The sequence below is a fragment of the Ischnura elegans genome, chromosome 3, assembly GCF_921293095.1.
Source record: "Ischnura elegans chromosome 3, ioIscEleg1.1, whole genome shotgun sequence".
NCBI lineage: Eukaryota > Metazoa > Arthropoda > Insecta > Odonata > Coenagrionidae > Ischnura > Ischnura elegans.
The window spans coordinates 67,007,969-67,033,594 of NC_060248.1; positions in this window are offsets into that span (position 1 = coordinate 67,007,969).

Genomic DNA, 25,626 nt, shown 5'->3' on the forward strand with positions numbered 1-25,626 from the left:
AGACGCTAAAAATATTATTGTGGTGGCATAATAGAAAATTAAGGAATAAAACATCATCAGGTTCACTTGTATATTTCAGTATGCACGACCTGGCTTTCATAACATGGCTTACATATTCCGGTAGATAGTTACATCTTACATAAATTCTTACACATGAAGATAGGACCATATTATTAAACCCTGGTGGTGCCTATTTAAAGTCGCAGGTGAACATAACGAAGTTTTATTCTTATATTATCCATAATGGATGTGTGTCACATGTTTAAGCCTGAAGTTATTAGTGATATGATGGTACAAGTTTTAAAGAAGTAATGCGTAGGAAAACCAGACCTCTATTGCGTCCGCTGCTGTCGGTAAGCTGCAGGCATTAGCTTGAGGAGATGAGAATGTTCGCCGAGTTTTCTCGAAAGGTAGGGCAGAAAAAGATGCCCTTCATGTCAATTCATGCGGTAGCCGAGGGTAAGGATTTTCGAAGTGCGCGAATCTCTAGGCCGACCCTAATGGGGCCAGGTCATCGGGTGAAGTAAGAAGTGGAACATGGCTTGGCACTCCCGCATTCGAATAAAAGCGTCGTCAAGCTAACTACGGATGTGAAAATGAGAGAAAATGTTTCGCCGCTGCGGTCGAGCATTAGTGTGGCAAAAATCCACGGTGGATTTCAGCCCAGGCCTGGTTTTATCGTGAGTGATGGGCATCGATTTCAAGAGGGCGGTAAACTAATTCTTGTGAAAGCAGAAATTAGGTTGATTGTATTCTTGTGCTTTGCTCCTTGTATAATGGTCTATATGTGACTAATATTGTCATCGTTTTAGGTAAAAATTACCTTTATGCTGATAAATTTAGCGTTCTTTACAAAAATAAATCGTATTTTTTGATTCATCCAAATTTTTTATGCGTCATAAATAAATTCTACTCAATGATATCATTGGCCAGGTGAAAAAAAACTATAGCTTCGATTTGTTTAAAACTTATGCTTCGTTATGTGCTACTATTTATTTCTTTCTTTAGAAAGTTATCGAGGGAAGTTCTCGGAAATCGCAAATGAATACCAATGTTTGGAGAAATGTATGTATATTGCATCTTGCTCTCTTTCTCGGCCTCAAATACTTTGCGGTATAGTTTATAATCTTACAACGAGAAAAATCTATTTTTATTTATAATTTTGCCCTCGGGAAGTAATTTTTATACGATAACCGAAGAAGCGACTCATGTATTGACAAATTTCAGGGAGCAAATGATGAAGTAGGATGACGAGTGAGGTAATTTTAGAATGTGCCAGGTATTGAAAGCCCGCTTAATATTAGTTGGTGAAAAAGATGGTGTCATATTGAGCTACGGAATTGATATTCGAATAGTGGTGATCATATTCAATTTTAGCCGAACGATTCATTTCGGTGATTCATTTGGTTGAAAGAATATGAAGATATAACTTTCAATTTACTTTTTTCTCTTAGAGATGTCATTGAATTCATTTATCCTAACTATAAATGCATGAATATTTGGCGAATGAATCCTAACCATGCAGAAGTAGGAATATGTACTATGGAATATAATACGAAGTATGATGTTGTATATTTTCTCTATTGTATATTGCTGTATCATAAAATTTAGAAGTGTATGAAAATTAACTACAGTTTGTGATGCTGTTTGTATGTTGCGTACATAATCTATTCCCTAACTCCGAATTCAATTTATTCCGCATTAATACTAGCGCAGTTTCATGAACAGTGAGATTAGTTTTTCGCGTTTCCTTCTATCTACGGTGATTATGTTCCCTGCCAAGCTGTGTCACTACTTCCTTTTTGTCCACCAGACACGAAATAGCTCTGCTTGGTCCTCTTATTCGTATGATCCCATATCAAATCCACCCTTCCTGCTCAACCCCTCTCACCTTTTTACCTTTTCCATTGAACGAGACGCCAAAATCCGCTTACGCACGTTAACACTTCGTTAGGTCGCGCTCCCAATCGCACGAAAAAATTTTCATTCCGTTTTCGAAACCATCCCCTCGCTCGGTCTTGCCCGTCTCCCCTCGCTCGTGTAGAACCCACACGACTGAGACCCGACGGCTCACGTCATTGGCAGAGGGAGTTCACGTGACTTCTCCCCGCGAATACCGTCAAATCCTTTTTGTCCCTTCCAACTCGTCCCATTCATTGAAATGAACTTGAAGGAAATTTTGCCAGCCTTCCTCCATGTCAATACACTCCCTGATACTCCGCTCGAGGTCCCGGTTCGCATTTTCATGTACGCACTCCTGAAAACTATGACGTGTGAATTTCAGGTCTGCATCTGGTGAATGGCGATAGCTGCCCTATTAGAGGCCTTGGTATTTGAAAAATCACACCGATTGCTTATTTTTCAAGTCTAAGTGTCCCCTCTCCTCTTTACCTTTTTATTGAACGAGACGTCCATTTGGTAGGGTAGCTGCTCTACAGGAGGGCTTGATATCTTGGTATTTGGAGTTTGAACTAACATATGGAATTAAACATTTGGAATCACAACGATTACTTACTTTTCACGTGTAACTGTCTCCTCCATCCAGCCTAACCTGCCTCCCAGGTTTTGCTTTTCCTGTAGAGTTATCCGCTGTTGAAATTGATATGAGATGTTCTTATATTTTTCCGTTCCATGATGAATATATATTTTCGTACATCATATCCCAATTCTTTAGGCATGAAAACTAAATTTGGATGCTATTATGGGAGAATTCTAATATAAGTGTCGGGTTCCTTACCCATTAGTACGGGGTGAGGCATTGAAAAATTGATGTATTGAAGAAGTATATTAATTCCAACTTCGCCTATTTAAGAGGGTGGAAAATGGATTGACGATATCGTAACATAAATGCAGGACGATAACACAGTGTGGCGTGGAGATGGAATGCAAGCCGAAAACACATGGAAAAAAGTTCACCTGAACCGGGAATACCGGGAACACGAATATATATATATATATATATATATATATATATATAATATAGTATCCATATTCGTGCTATTTTTCTGTCAAGTTGTCTTTAGTGATCCCTTTTCTTACCGGTTTTTACTAAAATAATGTGTCTCAAAAGGGATTAACGTTAACATTGGGTTATGTCTTTTCATTTTGTGTCTACTGCAATCAAAGTTACTTTTTTAAACTTTTTGGTTTTTCCATTTTCCAAAAAGGTTGATTTCCTCGAGCGCGTTAGGAGAACATGTCGCACCTCTGTATGCAGAGTCTGACCTTGTGTCACTTTTCTGGGCTACGCCCTAATATCGCGATTGATGACTGTAGTTTCATTCGCTCTTGCTCAGCGCGTTCTGCTTTTGACACTGGTTGAAATATTACAGACAAAAGGTCACGTTTTGTTGCGAGTACCGTGATTATAATAGACAGAATATTTTCATGTATCAAGAGTTTATACTTCCATATAATGAGTTTTTCTCATGATCCCAATTAGACTATTTAATGTAATGTAAGCTTTTTGAAGTAAATACAAGTAAGATACATTTTTTGAACTTACCCACGTTTATTTAGCGAAACTTTTTAAGGAAACCTACATTAAAGAAACTGAACCTAATGCACACATGTATGCCTTGCCCAAAATTTTATAATGTTTTTCATGTATATTGCATTGACAAGTTAAACATTTAATGATGGGATTATGCTTTTTTGGTCATGGAAAAAACTATATCAATTGAAAGCTGTCATTTGGGGTAAGGTTTTTCTGTCGCTTGCTTTTGTTATTTTTTTGGGTTAAAAATGACTGTTTTTCCCCGAATAAAAATCTCGCATCAAATTGTCGTGAAATTTCCACGTACACTCCTTTCGTCTTCTTTCAATTATTAATTTTTGTTGAACATAGTGAGCAGAATGTTTGTGTTTATTTGGTAATGTGCTAGTGGTTGTTCTGCTGTGCGCATCCGTGGAGGCTCTAAAAAGACAGACGTATCAAGAAGAATTCACTCCACTGATGCTCCGGGAAAGTGCTCGTGGTGAGTGTTGACAATTGATTTTACAGGCGTTATAAATCATTGAAAATTCATTTTCTAATAATAATATGACGTTTAATATGTCAATATTTTCATGTAATAACTAATCCTTGGCGATAAGAATATATAATAGTCTACATTTCTCGGAAGTAATATGAACTAAATGATCAGGGAGTGCCTCTACATGTAAAAGATGAACGCAAGAAAGGAAATAATGCGAAAAAAATCTACCAAGAAGGACGATTTTTAAACGATGTTTAAAAATTTTCTCGGAGATAAACGTTTTCCCATCACTAATCTGTAACCACCTATGTTCTCCGTTTATCGCCTGGGAGAATATGCAACTTGCTGACGCACCGGAGGAACGTGTGTTGCGGGCAAGCAGTAGGTCAGGGGGCCATCGCTTGCGGGAAGCCTCGTGTGCTCAGACGAGAGTCTCACGCGCGCTCCTTGTCGATGCTTATCACCCAGGTGTGAGCGCTCGGGTATAAATACATCACGAACGAGATATGTCGTTCTGAAGCTAGTCATTTCCTTATAATAGCGTGGCGTACAAGGTCATTTGTGAAAGAAATCACAAACGGAGATCAACCCGGAGATGGGTTTCTCCGAGTCCTGTGTGTTGATGTTTGGAATAGGAGAACCATATTTACTTTTTAAATAGTCTAAATTGAATATTAGATATCTATACTCTATCGTTAACTTTTGTATCTTCCAGAAAGTCTAATGCGTGCGTGAAACTTATTTTGCTTATTCATTTTTTCTTCTTCACGAAGTTTATTTTTATAATTGATTTTTTAATAGTTTTTTATTATTAATTTAGCCATATATTTAAATTTTAATTGCTTTTTTGAAACGTCTATTGAAATGTACATTTGTCGTGATACCTTCTGTATGGGTTTACGAAACAGCCATGTCTGCCTTCTTGAGCTCCTAATGGCTACCTTATGTTCCTTTTTGTCATTTTTATTGAACTACATAATAATTTCTTGTTTGATTTTATCCTAAAATTCCTATCTGATGTACTTTAGCTGCATAGACGTTTTATTATGTAAATACGTTTTGAATAATGGAATATCTAAATTACTTATATTTTCCTTATTTTCTGTTTTCATTCATACTCCCAAGAGGTCTTCATAGATGAGGCGCCATTCCATTCCTTAGAAGGTTGATTTATGTTGCCACTTCGATCGCATTGTAATTGGATTTCAAAAGTGCCCGCATCGCGGCAGTAATTGTTTTGCGATCCACTTTTTTCCCAATATTCTGCAGAATAGTGTTTGCAACTGCGATGAATAGTATTAAAATGTTATGAATTAAATAAAATACATCATAATGAATATAAATTTTGGCTAATAGCCGTAAATATACCTTATTTGTCAATGATATCCGGATCGTTTTACTAATCAGCGACGAAAGTCGCGACTTTCCTAAACGCATTTAAATGCGCGGTGGGTGGCAACACATCTAGAGGCTGACTTGAGTATCCTCTTTTGTAATATTCGGGCGTACGTCCATCATTGCTTACGCGTTTTGCCCTTCTCCAGAAAGAGCGAGCCTTTACCAATCAATAAATGGACAACCAAGCAACCAGGTGGCGATATAGCCAGGACGTAGAGATTTCGCAAGGCTATCCGTCGTACCAAGTAACCTACATATTCATCTCATTTCACTCCTCTATCCTTCTCCAATGCCCTCACAGTCAAGGTGATGATCAATCTCTCTCCCCGCTCCGGTATAGGTAACGCGTCATTTTGCCCCTGTCATTTGTCGCTGACAACCTTCTCCTATCGCGGCGGACGTCATTTCGGCGAGGGGCCCGAACCCATTCGATCAATGCGGTTTTGGCGCGAGCGTTGTTAATGGAGTGGGTGTGTGGGAGAGAAAAATTGAAACGCTCTCGCGCACCGTCGCGTCGTCGTGTTCGATGGGAGATCTTTGTGTAGCGCTGGCTTTGACTTTCGAATTCTGAGGGAGATAGAGGTTGCGGGCGTGGAATATTCCTGTCATCCATTCTCCCCAGGGAAATCATGGGCCCGTTTGAAATCTTGTAGTGTTTATCGATAGCTTGAATCGTGGTTTGTTGTCCCTGTCACTTCGCAACCTTGAGAGTTAGACGAAGGTAAGATAGAGGAAGTACCTGAAGGAAAGTTTTTGGTTTAGATTTTGTTTCCACGGAAAATTACTTATGCTCAAATGTGTCTCTGCATTATTAGTGTAAAGGGTAATTAAATTTTTAACTAAGACCATGTTATTTTGCTATGAAAATGCGATTCTTTTTTTCATTAATGTGAACCGTTTTTCTTTTAAGAATCAAAGTTTCAACTTCACAATGAAATAACTTTACAGCAGTTCTAAATAACTGCAATCGTAGTTGAGCGAAATCATGACATGAGTTTATTTTTAACTTAAAATTGGATTATTTAATATTCTAAATGTAGTTTTTACGGGATTGATAATTTTATTGCTATCACTGATATTTTGAAGAAAATGTTTAAGTGTAATAATACCAAAGAATTTTTCCGAGTTGAATTTTGTAATAAAACTCGAAGCTAGACCGTAGTTTTCATTCGGTATAAATTTTATCATCTCATGACAAGTTTTTATATTATGTGACGTGAGGTAAACCACTAAGTGACATTGAAAACAATAAGGAATTGGTTTAACTTATAATGTAACAATATACGTAGGAATTCTTTGTGAATATGACTTTGTTGATGTAAAAGTCGGAGCAATATTTAAGTCCGATCACTCGCGAGGTCTTCAGCCGAAAAATTCCCAGGTGTCCATGTGCCTACTCTGCTGGTCAGGCCCTTCCTTCTCTCCGCTAAAGAAACAGACTTCGCGTTGAAATCATTTTCGGCCGACTGCTACATGCATGTAGAACTTCAGCTGACCGTTCGATGTGTTCGCGGTTCCAGGCGGCTTGATGGGTTTCGAGCGGAAAGTTGGGCGAAGAAGAGTTGTACCGGGGATTGGTGAGTGCATGGAAAGAGGAGAGGGCGCCTGGGGGGTTAGATTGGGAAAGAGAGAGAAGGCAGGTGAGGGGTATATAGTATGAGCCCGCGAACGCCTCCGGATCAAGTCAGGCGTAACGAAATGAAGAGCATTTCTGAGAGGAGAATCTAGGCCACAGTGCAGGGAGGAGGCGTATGTGTGAAGGGAATCTATGAAAAGGAGTTGGGGTGGGTGGAGAGATGTGTGCTAGGCGATCCGTAACCATGGTAACCCCATCTTTTCCCTCGCATCGCCTCCCGTAATCCTCCTTCCTTGTGCCCTACCTTTACCCCGAAAAGTAAGAGAGGATTTCTTTCTTAGCGTACACTGCACTGTCGATTTTCGTGGATGGGCTTCTCTCTATCTCTCCTCAGGAGCGGAGAATCTGAAATTTCTCAGGATGAAGAAGGTGGTTAAAATGCGAGCAGAAGCGATAGCTGGGCGGATATCCGGTAATTTTTTTTCACAAAACACAGATATCGGTTGGGAGCTCAAAAATGGTCCTCCCTAGGCTTATCTTTAAAATTCGTTTCGGAAATCGTTTGATTTTACCTCAAATTCCAATACTATGTGAAATTGTCATTAGTTGGGGTGTTGAAAAATTCATTTTCACTCTATTTCTACAGAGATTTATTTTAATTTTGCTAACATTCATCCACGTCCGCCATTTGGAATGACCACGTCGGGTATTTGTCCTGTGGAATCCTACTTCAGCTTGTCTTTTTTGGATGACACGCCTTACGTGATGGGTTCTCGGTCGTATGTTTGAGTGACGATTTGTGAAATTTTGGAAAATTTGACTCCGAATGGAAATGTCTAAGATGCTAATTAGAGGAAATATTTTAATTAGTGAAAATATTGATTTAGGATTTTGAGTATAAACTATTTCTCAGTTGGTGAAAGATTTCAAATTGTTCATTTGATCCTTAAAAAGCTATTTTTTAGTGTTTTTGTCTACTGGAGGTAAGTGTGTATAGCTTTTTTGTCACCAATTTACGGTAATATTTTTCTGAAATGCTATATTTATTACTTTTGAAGTTACAAGGAAAACAGAGTTATATAGGAAGCCCATGTGTTGTTGCTCGAAAGCCAATGGAGGAAAGACAGATATTCTCATTCGGCTGGAATTTTCGTGTTTTATTAAAGTTTTGTAATAAGTGCTTATATTGCTGAGATTTCTACGTTAGGGTTGTTTGCGTTTCCGTATTTAACTCGGAGAAGTGAGTTTTCCCCTAAATGAAAATTTAAAATTCCCATTTAATTTATGACATTTGATATTTGGGTTCCCAGTTCTTGTACTCTGCCATTTAATAATTTTTGTGAGAAAATTCATTGATGCGGGCGCCATAAAACTTGAAAACCCCCGCAGTGCCGTAAATTCAAAATATTCTTGTGTGGTCGTTGAATTTTATTTAGATCTTTTGAAGAGGATTGAAATTTGAGGAAGAGTTCCCATAATTTAAGTTTAAATGGAGCATATCTGGCATGAGTATAAAAACTGGATTCTCAAAAATATCGTGCGTTTTTGCGGTATTTATCCAAGTAAAAAATTTGCAATTAAAAATTTAGTTTAGGTATATTGTGTCAGAAACAAAATTGGCATATTTCAAGCTATCGCACTAATACCGTCTCCATAATTGCGTTCTATCTTCTTATATTTTTTCGCGTCCAACGCCTTCTTTAGCGTTTTATAAAGCATTAAATATGCACAAAGTGATAGCATACCAACGGATTATATATATTAAATGAGTTTTTTCTCTAGGATTACTCCAGAAATTAAGGTGTTTTTTCACACCTTATTTTTTATTTATACCCTAAATTTAATCTATGATACCTCACTAACCTCTAATGGTGTCCTAAAACTGCTTTCATTTTTATATTTAATGATATTTTCCGGTCGATCACAGTGATAAGGCACTGAGATAGATATTTTCTTACCCTCTCTCATTTTTATTTCCATCTCCATTCCTTTTTCTCTCGATTCAATATCTTTACCTCTGGCCTCCCGTAACGGTTTTCGTCTTATCTGTTCCCCAAAGCGGCAACGGCGCCTGTGGTAGGGAGGGTTCCCCTGTGCTTCCACACGAATGGGACGAGAAAAAAATAGTTTAGAGGGGTGGCGTATTCTCCGGAATCGATTCCAATTTTTTTCCCCGGCACCGCCCGATCTACTCGAACTAACCTCATAGAGGAACATTCGTGGAACGAAATCGCATCGACGACATGCCTCGCGCAGTGCCCTAGGAGCTTTTGGGTGGTGTGTTGACCGAGAAGATTGATTCTGCATCACCTCTTTAGTCACACTCAGTTCCCCATTTTCTCGTACTATTCTTTTTTGTCAACAAAAAAATGATGGGCACAGGCCTTGACTGTGGCATTTCGTCCTTTTTTCCCCATGGATATGCCGTACTTTACACTCACCTTTTCTCCGTTTCCATTTTTTACTCCGTCGACTTTTATGCACTGGTATGTGAACGCCTACGTAGCAGTAGCGAGTGACTTGCAGGAAAATTTTCTCGGAATGTGGGTTACCTATGGCAAATTACGGGTAACTGAAGTAATTTGCGGCACGCAGAGTAGTTAGACGATGTGGTATCGGATAGACCGTTGAAATAAATGCCGTAACAATGGAAATACACTCAATTGGAGCTACTTTTTCTGCTGACACAAGGTTTCCATGGATCCATAATTTTGTTTTTAAGTGCGAAAATCTTTTTTCTGCTCTGTACTGCAGTTAGCGGAGTTAGATGTTTGAAAATATAACAGGGCTTTCTTCACAAGTGTTCGAGATTGGAATCTTTGGCCTCATTTCGAGACGTCTGCTTCTTATCTGTACATTACGCTCACCAAATTTTAGTGGTATCTTCGATTTTTCGGTTCTCAACTCTTTCTTACACTATTTTTCTCGCCGATAGTTTGAGTCCCATTAACGAGTACCTTCATCTGGAATATGGAGTCCCCGATTGTACCCCTTCCTGGCTCAAGGTACTGGGTCCACAGTTTTACGTTCCATCCGACAAGCGGAACAGGCGCTAAATTTGAAGTGCTGTGCTCATAGCACCCGGGTACGGTTCCAGATTGCGTCGTTAGGCCTGTTTCACTGCCGAATTTTGATCGCGGTCCGTGGGTAAGAGAAGCTGAAGCTCCAGCCATCGGTATACCCTCTCGAACCTCCTCTTTACTGAGTGGTTCTCTCTCAGTGCCTTTCGTCGCCGCGATGGTGTTTCTTATTAACGGTGCACTGTAACATATTCGGTGCGTAGATTACTAGGCGGATATAGAGGCTGACTCTCTTCATTTTCCTTTACGTCTCTTCTCTTATCAATTCCGCTCCCCACTCTGTGAACTTGCTTCCTTTTTCCTCTTCACTCTCTTACAAATCCCTCCTCTCACGAAGGGAGAGCCCTTTCGTGGAGGTGAGAGAGATGGAGCATCTGCTGAGCGATCGATACTGCGCGAGAATATGAAGAATTGTCGAATAAGGTAAAAAAATATGCTTTCTTGGTTCTCGACTCTTGCACTTTTTAATGGCCAAAGAGGGCTAAATTTTGCTCGTTAGCGATATTTAATGCCAAATCGGGAGACAGATCTTGTCAAAATTTGTATCAAACAAAATTCGGTGAAGGTTGGATATCTGCCGTTTTTTTTCGAGGCCATGTGTTACAAATATGTTACTCCTCCGAAGGGAAATATTCCTAATAAAATATGTTAAGTACGTGAATCAAATGTGCGACTTTCTCTCGTTAAGTATACGCTATGCTGTATTTCGTATTAAGAAGTTATTTTCTGCAATTTATTGTTCTTCCGGAATTGCTGCGTAGTGCTTTTGCCTTAAAAAAATCAAAAGGTATTATATAATTTAGTACTTATAATCAACATATTTATCAATTGTATAATATATTTTTAATCGGAAATGTTTCTTATTTATATCGATATGTATTTGTACAACGTTCAAGTGGGTAATTTTTACCAATTTATGCCAGAATGTAAAAATATTCTCGTCTTAATAGACTCGTTTTAAGTGTTTGTGATAGTTTCTCGTCTAGTATTTCATGATAATGGAAATCAACCCATTGTCACTCCTCCCATATTCAGTTTTACATTTTTCATTAGTGGGAGGAGTAAAGTATTCATTGCGTATAGAGACTTGCTCCGTGCCAGCCTAGAAAATATGTATGAAAGTAAGAAAAAAGTATGAAAATAATGTATGGGAAGCGGGATAACATGAGGAGTGGGTTTTCAAGGAGAGCGTATTTTTAAAGCCATCCACCGCTATGGGGAAAAAAATCTCCCGCCTTCGGGCTGAGATCTTTTATTCTTTTCAAGACCTTTTGCAAGACCTGAGCTGTAAAAGAAAAAAAGGTGGTTACAGAATATTCTTATAAGAACTTCCTTTGTGGTGATTCTCTTGCAAAAATGCTTGCTGCGTAGTGTTTTAATTCTTAATATTTTTTCTCCATTGTGGTTTAAGTTAAGCCTCCTGAGTTGAATGCGTATATTCTTCTCATTATTTCGTTCATGTTTTTTCGATCATTGCAATGATAATGCAATCATAACGTCAATGCATGGGAGTTCAGGGTGTTCCTCAAGATTTTTCAAGTACGTGGAAAAGTGTGCCAAAATTCTGATAAGACTTGAAATATTCCTAATTGAAGGATCGAACCGCTAGGAAGAGGTGATTCATGAAGAATGAAGTACAGGTTGACTCAAAAAGTTCATTTTTTGAGTGAGTATTGAATGGGAAAGGAATTTTTGAATGGGATACGAATAGCCTCACGATCTCATGCCGCTTTTGTTAATAATTCATAGTCTAAGCCAACGAAATTGAATACCATTTTGCTAAGAAGCATTTTTCGGGGAAAGTCTTGTAATGCGGACGGTAATACGACGAAGATATCTTTTAATGAAATACTCCATGTCAATCATTAAGGGTGAAGAAAACAGTTTTGTCAATAAATCTAGTGTGCCAAAAAATTTGGTTTTGTTACTTATTTAAAAATGGGATTATTGATTCTTATTTTGTTTTTAGCTTTTTAGGGACGTAAAATTATGGCTCTGTTCTCAATGAAAGAGAAGCGTTTGTTATTCAAATTGATGGAGAACGTAGGAGGTTTGACTTACAGCAAGAAAAGAAGTTTTTAAATCTGTTAATATTTCGCTGATTTAGTCATAATATGATGTGCATACTACAGAATTATTGATAACATTTTTAATTATAACTTTTTAATGTTTTTTATTATCTTTCTTTTCAGGTAAGTGTCATGTGGTACTGGACTAAAACGCATTTTATCCCAGGTGTTTTTGTAAGTAACTATAGCATGTATACTAATCAAGGCCATTGCACATTCATTCTCTAATTGTTGATATTTATAACTGGTGCATTGTGTTAGTCGCGCTTTAGATATTGCTTTTTTTTAATGTAAGTTAATTTAGTATTTCTGCTGAAGAGCGTTTAGAGCCTGTCTCAGTAATTCAAATCGAGATACTTTTTTTGCAATTGTTTGCCCTAGACGTAATTTTTTCTAAAACTTTCTTCAGCTGGTCGTCGTCGTGTTATGTTTTCCTCGTTAAAATTCCTTTGGTTGTCAGATTAGCTTCCTTTTCACGCAGGTTCCCTGTGATTTAGGTACCATTCATCGGTCAATAGTTGAATAACAGCTACTTGATGTGTATCAAGCTATGTAAGCTCATGCCATAAGTGGCCTGCCTGCCTTTTGCAGAAAGAAAAAGGAAATCGAAGGAATAAGTGAAATCATATGAATAAGACACTAAGAACTGCGTTCAAAGGGTGGATAGAGAAACAATTATTTTCCAAGATAGCTCACATTCTAATAACATGATAAAACTGCTTTTTGACACTCCCCTACGCTTAAACACTCTAATACCAACTGTTATTAATTATCTAATATTTAAAAAGCTGTACTAAGATTTGAATTGAGAATAATTGAATCTTATCCATGAATTATCTTTGTTAGGTACATGAGCGTCACTATCCTAATCACATAAACAAACAAACATATATGGATATTTCCTTACAATTCTTTTCGTATACATATAAATTATTAAGGCAACTGATTACGAACAGAATGATCTAAAGGTTGATGTCTACTCAATAATATACCTTATTTAATCATTATGTGGAAGAGTATTTCCATCGTTTATTGAATAATGATCGGCCAAGTGCAAAATCTAGCTGTAAAATTTCACTATCGTTCTTCTAGAACTCTACCGCGTGCTATCGTCTCCTTTTTCAAGCCACAAGATACGTTGGTGGCTCACTTGGCGTGTAGGGAAGATGAGGGGTCTGATGAGCCGGCCAAGCGAGCGGGTTGATGGAATCCTGGGACGAGGAAATGGGTCCGGAGCGAGCGAAAGCGGAGGAGGAGGATGCCGGATGAGTGTGAAAACGGAGGGAGGATGCGAGGCCGTCGGAAGCGAGTCATGGGTTGGGTATGTGGCGGAGATGGAAACGTCAAACGCAGCGGGGATTCGGGGAAAAGATCGAGGAATACATTGAAGACCAGCTAGCTTGGCAGGGAATCCGTCTTCGGAGTTAACTGGTGGAGAGTTCCATTTGTCGGGCGTTTGGGAGTGTGTGTGTTCTGTATGGGTTTGTGGTGATCTCTTTTTCTCCCTATCTGCACCGTGCAGAGGAAGAAAGGAGGAGGAATTGGCGATACGGAAGTGGAGCAAGGCGTGGCGGGTAGTAGAGGAGGATTAGCCCTCCCTGCGCTATCAGAGTTCTCCGACGTCTCGCCGATCCAGCTCCTGTCTTTTCCCCCGCTCAACTTCCATGTTCAGCCTTCAGGCCTTGGCTGACGGAGTGCAGTAGGACGGCCCCTCTATCTACCCCATGCTAAGATCTTTTTTCCATTTGAATCCTCCCTATCTGCTTCTCTTGATTACCTTTCTTGATTCGTTCCACCCTTCGCCAAGGCCTTCAATGGGGATCTTCCTACGAAGGGGATTACTTTTGAGACATCACTTTAATCCTCTTTCTCTTATTTCAATCTCGGCCTCGGTGCTTTTAATCTTGATTTGTTCTCATGATTAGAAAATTTTTCATTGAGGAATCAAATGTTAAAGCAAATCCAGGGAAAATAAAGTCAGGAAAAAATTATACTTTGAATGATAAAAGTTTGGACGGTTGGCTTACTCACAAACAGCTTCATTTTTTCCTCATCAATGTATGAAATTTTGGTGCGTTATTGTTGGTCGATATCCTTGGGATACTGATGGCTATTTTTATCCCCTGTATAGCTTTATAAAATATATAAAATATAAAAACTTTTATCATTCAAAGTATAAAAAATTATACTTTGAATGATAAAAGTTTGGACGGTTGGCTTACTCACAAACAGCTTCATTTTTTCCTCATCAATGTATGAAGTTTTGGTGCGTTATTGTTGGTCGATATCCTTGGGATACTGATGGCTATTTTTATCCCCTGTATAGCTATTTCTGAAATGTTGTATATGTCTTTCGTATAAGACTCCTCCCTGGAATACTTGTTAGATGGTTTGTAATGACTTGATGCCTCTTTTTTCGTTAATGATTCATTTGATGATGATGTTTTCGTGTACTGGTTGTTGCGATTCCAAAAATACGAAATAATCATTGGCGCAAGATATCATCATGCTCATATTCGACTTTATATAATTTGAGTTGATAACAGGTTATTTGGAATGTATGTTTTTGCACACATCTCATTTAGATTTCCACTTACATGTTGACTAATCGCATGTATATACTTCTCTTCCTTATTGCAACCTCTGAGATGGGATGTTCCTTATGTGAATTCTAGAAAGGCTAAAGGCTAAAATCGGCAAGCACGCAGCTTATCTCGCATCTTCCGAATCCTTTGTTTCTCCCGATTGCTTTTGTCGTCCTCCCTTTTCTCCCATAGTTCCCTCGCTCGAGTTCTCCGCATCCACCCCACTTTGTTCTCGGCGTGTATCTCACTCTTTGCCCCCGACCCCATGTGGTGTCCCAGAAAATGGTCAGGCTTAATCGAGAGGGCAGGGATGGAAATGGGTGGTGGCCGGGAGGATTGCCGGAGGCGCTGCGTATGGCCGGGAATGGGTTGGGCGGCCAATTTTCCTCTCGACGAATGAGTCGCCGTTTAACGTTTTTCGTCATGGTCATCGTATAACTGGGATGGACAAGGGCGCCTGGGAGAAGGGGCGAGACGAGGCGGGGTAAGGAGGCTGGGAAGAGCGGGCTTAATAGAGGCTCGAGTTTCCCCGAGGTCCTTTCATCTACACACACGTACAACTTTGCTAATCCAAAGCATCAAAACTTTAAGGGGGAAGCCTATCGTCCAGAGTAGAGGATGCGATGAGAAAAATTAAAATTAAGAAAAAATCTCCCGAGATGAACGGGATTTAAGCCTTGAGCGTCTGAATCCGTGCCGAGTTTTTTTTATCCCAAAGATTTCTAATCAGTAAATTTATGTTCCTCCTACCATTCTGCCTAATTAGGGAAATATGGGTTTAATTCCTTGTCCGAGATTGTGATTTTGTCATTGCTATTATAGCCGACTTATAAATTACCCATGGAGACCTATTCAGATATGGCAAAAAGTTGTAATAATTGAAATCATACATGATTAATGGTCAATAAAATTGTACTTATTTGGTAAATGAAATCGTCGTGGTTCTTGAGTTGTAGCTATTATTTAATGGAATATTTTTCTCCCATGTGATTTCATTAATGCTTTGTAATCGAAGACAATGGAATCACACATATAGAAAAATATCAACTACTTGTCGTCACAGTCAGTATTGTGAAATGTCAGTAGTGTTCTTGGTTAAAGTATAGCAGCTCTCGTAAGTGAATGGTAATGAGCGAGAGGAACTTCGGAGTAACTAATCTTTTCAATTCCTTTGTTGCACTTGTTACCCTCATTGTAGTATCCTCTCGATGGATTCCAGCCTCTTGAACGCACTTTCATACATATTATTTCGATAGGTTGCTCTTAAAACATGCATCGACAGCATGGAATGATGTGCTTTGAAAGCTCCGTTCGTCGAGCCAGTGAAAATAAAGGAAAGGGGGGAGAGGTCATTTCGCGAGGAAAATAGGACGGGAGACGGGTTGGCGGGGAATGTTTGGCCGCGTCATCATGCAATTTATCCCCGGGCGGCTAGAGTCCGGGAATCCCTGCGAATGTCCCCCCCGTCTGCCGCCTTCATGAGAATGGCCTTTTATTTCGGTTTCCTCGCGTCACTGCGGGGTCCTTGGAATCTCGAGCATCTTATGCAGACGAGGGTGCCTCATTGGACGGTCGGAGCCGGCTCCTCTTGTTGACTTTCCGTCGCCGCTTGAATTCGCGACTCGACAATAAAGATCGTTGAAATTTTGCGGGAATTCTCCGGACGCGACCAGATTCTAAGAACTCCGATTATGTTAAGAGATCCATGATGCCCTTGAATGATTTAAATATACCTCTTAGTTGCCAAAAACATAAAATTGTTATGCGTCAAAAGTTAACTGGAAAGTTATTGTAATGAAATTACCTGGAAATAGGGCGGCAGCCTGTTATATAATTGATTAATATTCCAAATGTGGCAGTAGTGTGCAATGGCGCTCACAAAATGTAAAAGCTGCATGAAAATTCCGGAGCAGTTCACGATCCAGCAAGGAAATAATAGATACCCACAAATTAGTCTCAAATTCATTGTGAGGAAGTGCTTCTTAATATGAAGTAAAACTTTATTCAATTCAACGGTTGATGTCACCTAGTTAAGAAATTTGGCGACGTTTGGGTCGCATTCTAGATACCCTAGTGATAATGAAAAATCGATTTTATCATTCCTTTTTGGAGAGTATTTGAAACTTAAACGAAGTCAGTTTATTTTTTTCTTCATTTTCAATGAGTAGCAATAATGTGCTATCCAAAGCCGTGCTAGATTTCATGTTATTGTAGGAGTGGCGGTCTTTCCGCGCCTCCCGTCAATAGCCTTCGGAATTGATTTTCGATGTCCTGTATTTATATTTTACCAGTTTCGTCAATGTTTTTAATTTTGAAACTTGCTTGAAGATTATCAGAGAGAATCATTTAAAAATTTAGAGACAATGAAGGAAAAAAGTGCTATTTTATAAGCTCAAGTGTAGAAATCAATTCTATGATCGCGAAAATGACCGTAACAAAACTGAAATGAGAGAAGCGTGGAATTTTTTTTGGCTATTTTCATTTGATTAAATTCCAACCATGACTTCGTTATTTGTCGAGGATTGTAAATTTTCCTTCGCCTGATAGTGTGGGCGTTGATGCTCTAATCTATTGACCAAGAGGCTTGCGGTTCCACGGTGTTGCAAAATTCACTTCGATGTTCGCCCTTCCTTCGAGTGAGGGCCGGCTATAGTTGCTGATAAATGGGCACTCCCATCGGCTATCCATAAACCATGCTTTCGCCCATTATCGCTAATGGAATAGCGGAGCGCCGGAGGTGCGCTCAGTTTTGTCGCGCTTTTTTAGCTTAAAGGCTCACGCTCGCGCGTTTCGTTAATTTTAACGGGCGACAAGCGCGGCGCAGTACCATCAAGTGTAGTGCTTTTCCCTGGCCTTGCGTTTGGTCGCCGAGGTGGACAGCACGAACGCATTGCAACGGCCGTTTGGACGAAACGTGGTGAGACACGACACGGCTGGCCAAAGAGCGCTACGCGGCTTCTTTTTCCTCGATTTCTGACGTGTGGGGTTCGTAAAGTGTCCGTCGGTAACCTTCCCATGAACTTCAATGGAAGTATGGTGTGTTTTAAGCATTTTGTACTAAATGAATATTTTCTTAATTTTCGAATTTCGGAACATCATGACGATGAAATGGTGGCATAATTGCGGCTTTCAAGTGCCACAACCGTGACTTACATGTTGAGGTAGACTTCCCAATTTTATCATCTCATTAGTAACTGTCCCGTCTCAAAAAGGTGCGTCACGGTTCAATGTTGATTAAAGAAACGGGAAAAATTTCATGCCAGAGACCCTCGATGAATGGGTGTTACATACGTATGAATTTCAGCGTTGGTTACATTACTCTCTGCAGTAGGTAATTTTACCGTGTTTTTTTTTGAAGAGGAATGATTAAAGTATAGATGTACACGAAGATCCTATTTCTATGTTGTATGAGCAACTAGTTGAATCATCCGAAAGTAGTAAAACGGAAGAGGTCGGGTATAAAAAACCATCTTAGGCAATCGTCTGGTAAGTTTTCCTTTATTTTCTGTTGACCTAGATTTTGGTAGTCTCACTCTATTCTCAAGTTCCCTTCGCAATTGCTTTTTCGTGGCTGCTGGACTCAAGTCAGTCGACATAAAATTATGGAAAGCACTTCTGAGCACGCTTCCACTTCGATGAATAAGAAACGTACCTGGATATAGGGCGGCAGCCTGTTATATAATTGATCCCAGCACGTGTGAGCCATCGGGATTAGCGAGATGAAGGATACATCAGGCTAATTTTACGGTTAGCCAGTGATGATTTTCGTATAAATTGCTAGCAGTCGGAAAGTGATCGTTTCGAATGTGCGCGGCGCTACTTGCAGCCTTGCAGCCCATTTAAACTCCTTCTCTCCCGTCACTCCGGAAATTCAGTGGAGAGCCGTAGGTATGGTACGTGCAGGCTACTGTAGGTAGGTACTCGTAACTGGGTCGGTTATATTGCTCCCCCCAATCCCGCAGAGGTATCGTTTCTTCGCGGAATAAAACCATACCCCTCCTTCCATCTCTCTCTCTCTCTCTTGAGTGGATTCTTGAATACTGCACGTAGAGCGCTTATCCGCATAGTTTTGTGGCTATAATACCTGAAGATTCACGGTGAGCAGTCCTCCATATTTTTCCTCTCCTCCTCGGGGATGGTGCGAGCCCTCCTAACGTCTATTCGCTCGCTTCGGTGCGCCGTGTCTTTCCCATCATCCTCCCGGACGTCTCGTTTCCTTTAAGGACGAAAGACACCTCGGGCACCCGGGCTACGATACCGGGTGAGTGGTTTCCTCACTTCTTTCGGGTAGCCCCGTCATCTCCATCTGTACCCTCCATATCTTGGATCATAACTTTAAGCCAACTTCATTTTTTCATCGATTTTAGTCCGGAGGATGGAGTTTTCCGTGGGGTTCAGTGGCTGTCGAAGCAGAATGGGTATTTTATTTGTACAGTCTATGCCTTCACGTGCGCACTTTTGAGGGATAAAAATTATTTTAAGTAAAACGTCGGCAGACTTTTAGAATTATGGTGAATGATTTGGCGTTTAATGTTTTAAAAGTTTCAATCTAGCAAAAAGATAATGAACTTTTGCAAGTATGGAAATCAAATTTACTTTAGCATTGATTTTATTTTTTTATTTATGTACTACTTAATTAGCCCACGTAATAATACTTGCAGGAATATACTCCGATCGCGATGTTTGCGTAAAAATGTGTTGCATTCCAATTTCTAGATATACATTTTCTTTAAGCGACTTTCAATATGTTAAGAGTGGAAGGAAGTGATTTATTTTGCTTTTTCGCATTTTCTTTTTATTATCAAGTCAAGCAAAATTTCTTTCTTAGGTTAATTGGACTCTCCTCTCGGATATAAACTACTTGAGTGGAAAAAGTGTTCATAGCTTTCGGAAATTTTAAATTTCCCCCAAGCCGTTCATAAAGCATTTAAAGTAAGCAGCGATAGCATTAACATTCAACGAACGTATTTTCATTTCCATAAGACTCTACAAAACAGAAAATAACTAGGTGTATTCAGGGTCATTAATTTTGGGCGTGGAATTTGCGGAGAATTAAGCGTGTAAACAATAGCTTGGAGGCTTGAAAGACCTTATCACGTTGAGCTAGCCATCACTGAGTTTGCATCTTATGGCCTAAAGTGGGGTCAGGGGCTACCTTGTCCTTCGTGACACCGGAAATCCCTAATTTACACGCCACCATTGGTCCTGTCACGCATACAACCTATAATTTGACCCTCGAGAGAGAATGCCCTTATTTTCATCCACCCAGAGCCACTTATGGCTCACCGTAAATGAAGTCATCAATTAGCTTAATCATTGCAGTCATGCATAAATCGTGGGGATGATCACTAATAATCATTACCAAAAGTTGAATGATCGCGGAGTATCTTTATGGAGAATGCACATATTGTCGAAAATGCTCTCCAATAGCCTTTTTTGATTTATAAATGAATTATAAAACCGTTTGAAAGTAAAACTTGAAACGACAATCTCCTTAAAAGCAATGCCAGTTTACTTTTACTTTATTTTTACTTTCTTTGACAGACTTGAATTTTCATGTACGGACCATAAATGCTGAAATTATTTAGTTATTTATGCCCTTTATACATGTAGTGAATGAAAATATACTTTTTTACCCTCGGAGTTTTGGGCTTATTACGGTTTATTGCGGGCAATCAAAATACCCTAAAAATCCCTCTGACGCTCCCTATCTGTTTTTCACGCACTTAAATCCTTACGAGCGGAAGAATTACGATTCATTTCCCGATAATTTGTTTCTCTGTGGGCAGTGGACGCCTTATGAGGGACGAGGCGTCATGGCCGAACTTTTCTCCAGTGATACGACTTGTTTAGTGCTTCCCGGCGTAACCCTCTTCAAGCGGCTTTCATAATTCATATCATCTCTCTGCCCTTCCCCGGTCACCCCCCGGCCACCCGCCACCCCCCGTCCGCTCCCCCAGACCCCCCCAGCATCCGACATCCCTCATCCATCGCTCCCGCTTTATGGATGACGGGCATCCTAGTCAGACCCTCTCATCCTTCCTCTCTCTTCACTGCCTCTAATATCCGCCACCTCTCCCACTCTTTCTCTTCCTGATTCTCTTTCTCATTTTTTCCTCATCTTCTTTCCCATTTCGTTCTCTTCCGTAGCATATTTTTTATCCTTTTCATTTTCTGCTGGTTTCGAATTTTTCCCAGGCTCTCGCGATCGCATTGGTTTGGTGGGTATGAGTGCTTGCTTCTTACCCCGCGGATTAGTAATAAAGTCCTTGAGATGGACTAAACTTTTTAATATTTATTTTCCAATTTCTGTACCCTGTAGAGCGTTCTTATCAGCAAAAGGTTATCTGTCCGTCAGATATGAGTCAGATTCATTTTCGTATCCCGCGCTCTCATAATGAGTCCCTTCTTTCAAGCTACGCTTGCGTCGTATTTCCCGTGTGTTACTCTGCACACTTGCGCTTAGCCTTTAAGGATTATAATTAATAATAACGAAATTTAATACTAAATCGAATTTTTTACTTAGTGCTGTGACTATTTAGCATAATTAAAATTCTCACCATTTGAAAAATTTTGAATGGCATTGCCTGGGAGAGAATCCATGTCAGCTAACATCTCCGCCTCTAGTCCATATTTTGTATCGTGAATGGTGATCACCCTGAACGGATTATCCACGAGAACGGTTGAAGCGGTAGATATCGAAAGGAAATGTTCGAAAGTAGGCCTAAGGATCTTGGATTGAGGATTTTTCTCGCTATAAGGCAAATTTAAATGATTGTGTATAATTTTGAAACTGCGTTATTGTTTAATTTCATCAGCGAGATTCCATAAATTGTTCTAACTTGCCCTTAGGGTTTTAATATTGCAATCCTAGTATCGTATAAATGGAAATTGAAAATCTTGTTTTATTTTCTTAAGATGAGAATTGTTAAAAAAAAAAGATGATAGTCAGTTTAATTAGCGTGATAAGGTGTTATCTTGTCTGGCTACTTCGTCTCATACCGAGGTTTTTATAATCAATACTGCCACGCTCTAAACATTTTAAAACCAATTTTACCACATTTCTATTTCATTCGGGTTTCCATTTGAGGTGTTTCACTTGACCTGAGTGGATTATTACATTATTTATCCCTGTTCATCTCCAATTAAAGAAGGCTGACATATACGAAGAGACAAAAACTAAAAGTTGCTGGTTGTCTCATGTAGTAATTAGAGTACATATTGCTTGCATTAAATTAGTTGCGACATGTTTAATTAATTCCACCTTAATTTTTTGTGACAGAAATGCCTCTTTTTCCTTTCACTCTACTCACCCAACCTTTTCTCAAGTTGTTTGCTTACCCCCACATTATTTACCTCTTAGCTCCGTTAAAGGCCAGTTTTCTTTGTTCCCATCCTTAATATATGTACCTGTTTTAGAAAATTGCGTATTCCTACGCTCTCCCGCACCGTTATCTCTCTTAGAATTCAGTCCTAGATTGTATCAAAGGCCAGTGGGTTAACGCCAATTAAATGATGACGATATACTTGTTTACATGCTTATTTGGTTTCATTTCGGTTCGTTTCTCAACTGTTTCTCAGCGTAAAACGAATGAGAACAATTTTATTTCGCTACCAGGCTATCGCGGAAAAGGCCTGCGCTCTATTCCGGTCACTCAGCCAGTTCTTACATTTTTCGTTGAACCCTATGACGCAACACCAACTGTATAAAACTGAATCGGCGTTAGAAAAAGTTTCGTCGTGCGCATTTGTAAACATATCTTGAGAAATAAGTGCTGTAAACGGTTTTATAAACTAGATAATTCTGAGATTTTAGAGTCTCTTGAGGTAAGCATTCATCCGCCATTTTGTCTTAGTGGAGGATACTGAAGAACTAGACATCAGCTAATTGTGTGATAGTTTCTCGTATTTATTTATGGAGCTAATTTACTGAAAAAAATGTCTCCTAAAATTCATAGGAAATAGTATGTTGGATTCACAGAGGTACTTTGAAATACTATCTCCCATTGTTATTGAAATTTAATTTTCTATAATTACTTGATGATTCTGGAAATCATCAATGATACTGACGTCGTGACCTAATCTGCTTATTTTTAGTTGACCGACGAAGTGAATTTTATTCTCGTCATGCCCTTGCGGTTCAACAAGAATGGCTGAAGAAAGTCGTGTTGACACAATTTTCTGGTTACGACCAATGCATTGCTCTGCCCCGTGGGAACGCTACCTCTTGGTATCCCAAGTGACAACGTTCATACTGCTTATCTTCAGATGCTCTCTCTTCATCCCCACATGCTCCATGTTTGAAACGTGCGTTTTGCTGGTTATAATTTAATGTCCGGATGTAATGGCTTGCTTGTGACAGTTCCTCCTCTTTTCAGAAGAAAACCATGCTATACCCCTCTAATAAACTCTTGGAACTCTTGGATCTCCATTACCCCTTGCACTGTCGTATAGTTTCCCTGTGGGATGCCAACGCGTAAAAGCCAACTCTAGTTCCTCCCTAGTTGCCCTGAACTTCTTGACATCCAGCATATCATCTGTTACAGTCCCATGCATTACTCCGACGAAGAAATAATTTTATGCTTTATTATACTCCTTGACGATGATTTAGTAATTTTGAAACCTTGGTCAAATTTGTAGTTATTTTTTTGCAACATTACCTCATTATTCTAGTTTTTGTGTTAAATTTTGGTTAGTTATGTAAGCCTGTTCATAAAACTCTAACTGATGCCTTGGAGTAATTCATTAATGGCATAGTATTTCGACTATCTATGACACGAATGTTTTATTTTAGATAAGAATCTACATTTAACAGCCCTAACAGTCAAAATTTTACTTTCCGTTGTACAAGCATACGTACGTAACATAATCTAGCATTGAGTTTTTTTTCTTTCTCTCAACCCCATTTTTAACGTTGATTACTGTTTTGGAGTGTAGGTCTTTAAGAATTAAATTCAAAATTTTGGACAACGTTTCGGTATATTTTATAACCATCATCAAGGATTTTTGCAATGAATATTTTTTAGTACTTAATGACTTCAATTCTCTCGTATGATACCTAAACACAAAACCTTTTTATAATTTTCTCGAATTCTCGGTACGCTCTCCTGTCCTGTTTCCTCGTACTTCGAGTACCCTCCCTCCTCCTGTCTCTCTGCTCGCGTCCTACGCTCTACCCTTTCCATTCTATCCCCCACCTAAATAATTGATGATTTTGGGTCGGTTGGATGGGGAGGGTGAGATTGGTGGGGAGGGCAAGGGAGGCGTGACTTGAGTGGCGAGCGGCCTCGGGTGCGAGGGAGCCACCGCTATTGGATTGTTGCGTCATGTAGTACGTCCTCGTACGGAGGGAAGTAAGTAGCGTAGAGTTAGTTTCATGTATTGGATATAGGCGATGTATGTAGCATGTGGGTACACGGTCGATGTAAGACAGCAGAAGACTCTTTCCATAGAGTATGTGCTGGGAGTTGAGGGAGGTAGAGGTCATGCAACCCCGCGCGAAAATTTGTGGTTTAAGAAAAGAACAGAACAAAAAAAAGAACAAATTTTGCAACTAAATGCCATGTTGAACGCTTACAACTACGACCCCCAAGTCCCTTTGCATTCCTTGAGGAACACTTCACGAAAAAAACACGATATAACATAATTACTAGTAGATATAGCATTCATGCTCAATGCCAAGCAATCAGAACACTGGTGCAAAAAGTGTTATAACTATTATTGGACTCATTGTTATTGGCATAAGTATTCCCTAGTTCATGAATATCGCATTATAAATTCTGGATTTCAAAGAGATATTTACATCACTCATCCCAGAAATGAGTTTTTCGATTAATCTATGCATTTCTGAGTTGGGAAGGATGGTTGATATTGTACCGAAGTTGTTTATGATAATGAATACCTCATTTTTAACTACTCGAATCTGTTGTTTTAAAAAACACTGCTTTTGTGTGTGATACCGTCTTTTAGAATAAAATAACTTTTGGTGAAATCTTGAAAGATTACTCATTGAATACGATCGCACTTATTTTCTTCCTACGATTTCTTGATTGTAAATGAATAACTTTCTCGCATAACTTTCTTCCAAACCCTTGTATAATGACTCGAGGAGTAAAACGGTGATTTCGACTTAGCAGGTCGTGCTTGAGTCATGAAGGTAAACGGAGAGGATTGTTAATCTTAAAGGATTACTCATTGAATACGATCGTTTTCGTACGTTTCGTACGTACGATCGTAATATTTATCGTACGATTTCTTGATGGTGACTGACGCTCACATAACCCCTGCCCTACGCCCCTATAATGACTCATGTAATAAAACGGTGATGTAGATTTAGCAGATGATGCTTGGGACAGGAAGAAGGAAGATGAAAGGGACGTTACATACATAGGGATGCAGGAAGAATATCCTCTCCTCTTCTCTGCTTTACGAGGGGTTAGGGACGAGACAGAGCCGGGCACAGGACGTGGCGTTATGGGATGGTGGGGGAGTGATGGGTGGGCCGCCTCAAGTGTTCTTTAAGGAGCGGAAAGGGACAGGGGGATTCTGGGCGTTGACGTTGTGAGGATAGCGATATGAGAGGACGGCCGAGAGGTGGTGTCGGGTTGGTTGCTATTAAACAGGTGGACGCTGAGCGAGCGGGCGGTTTTCGCGTTGCCTCGTTTGCCTCTCCAAAGTGTCCGGGAAGAGGTGCTCTCTTTGCCGGGCCTCGTGAACTTGGCCTCCGCCCGTCACCCATCGCCACTTAGCGTGCAGTTACGTGTCGGAACAAGTTGGCGATCAAAGTGGTTAACCGTTCCGTCGACGAGAGACACAGCAGGCTGCCACGTCGCCTTAGATTGATTTTCTTAATTGAGAGGTAGCCGTGCAAAACGGTTTCAGTGTACACGGAGAAAATTTATTTTTGCAAGTTTTGTAGTGCCTGTGGCCATGGTAACGACG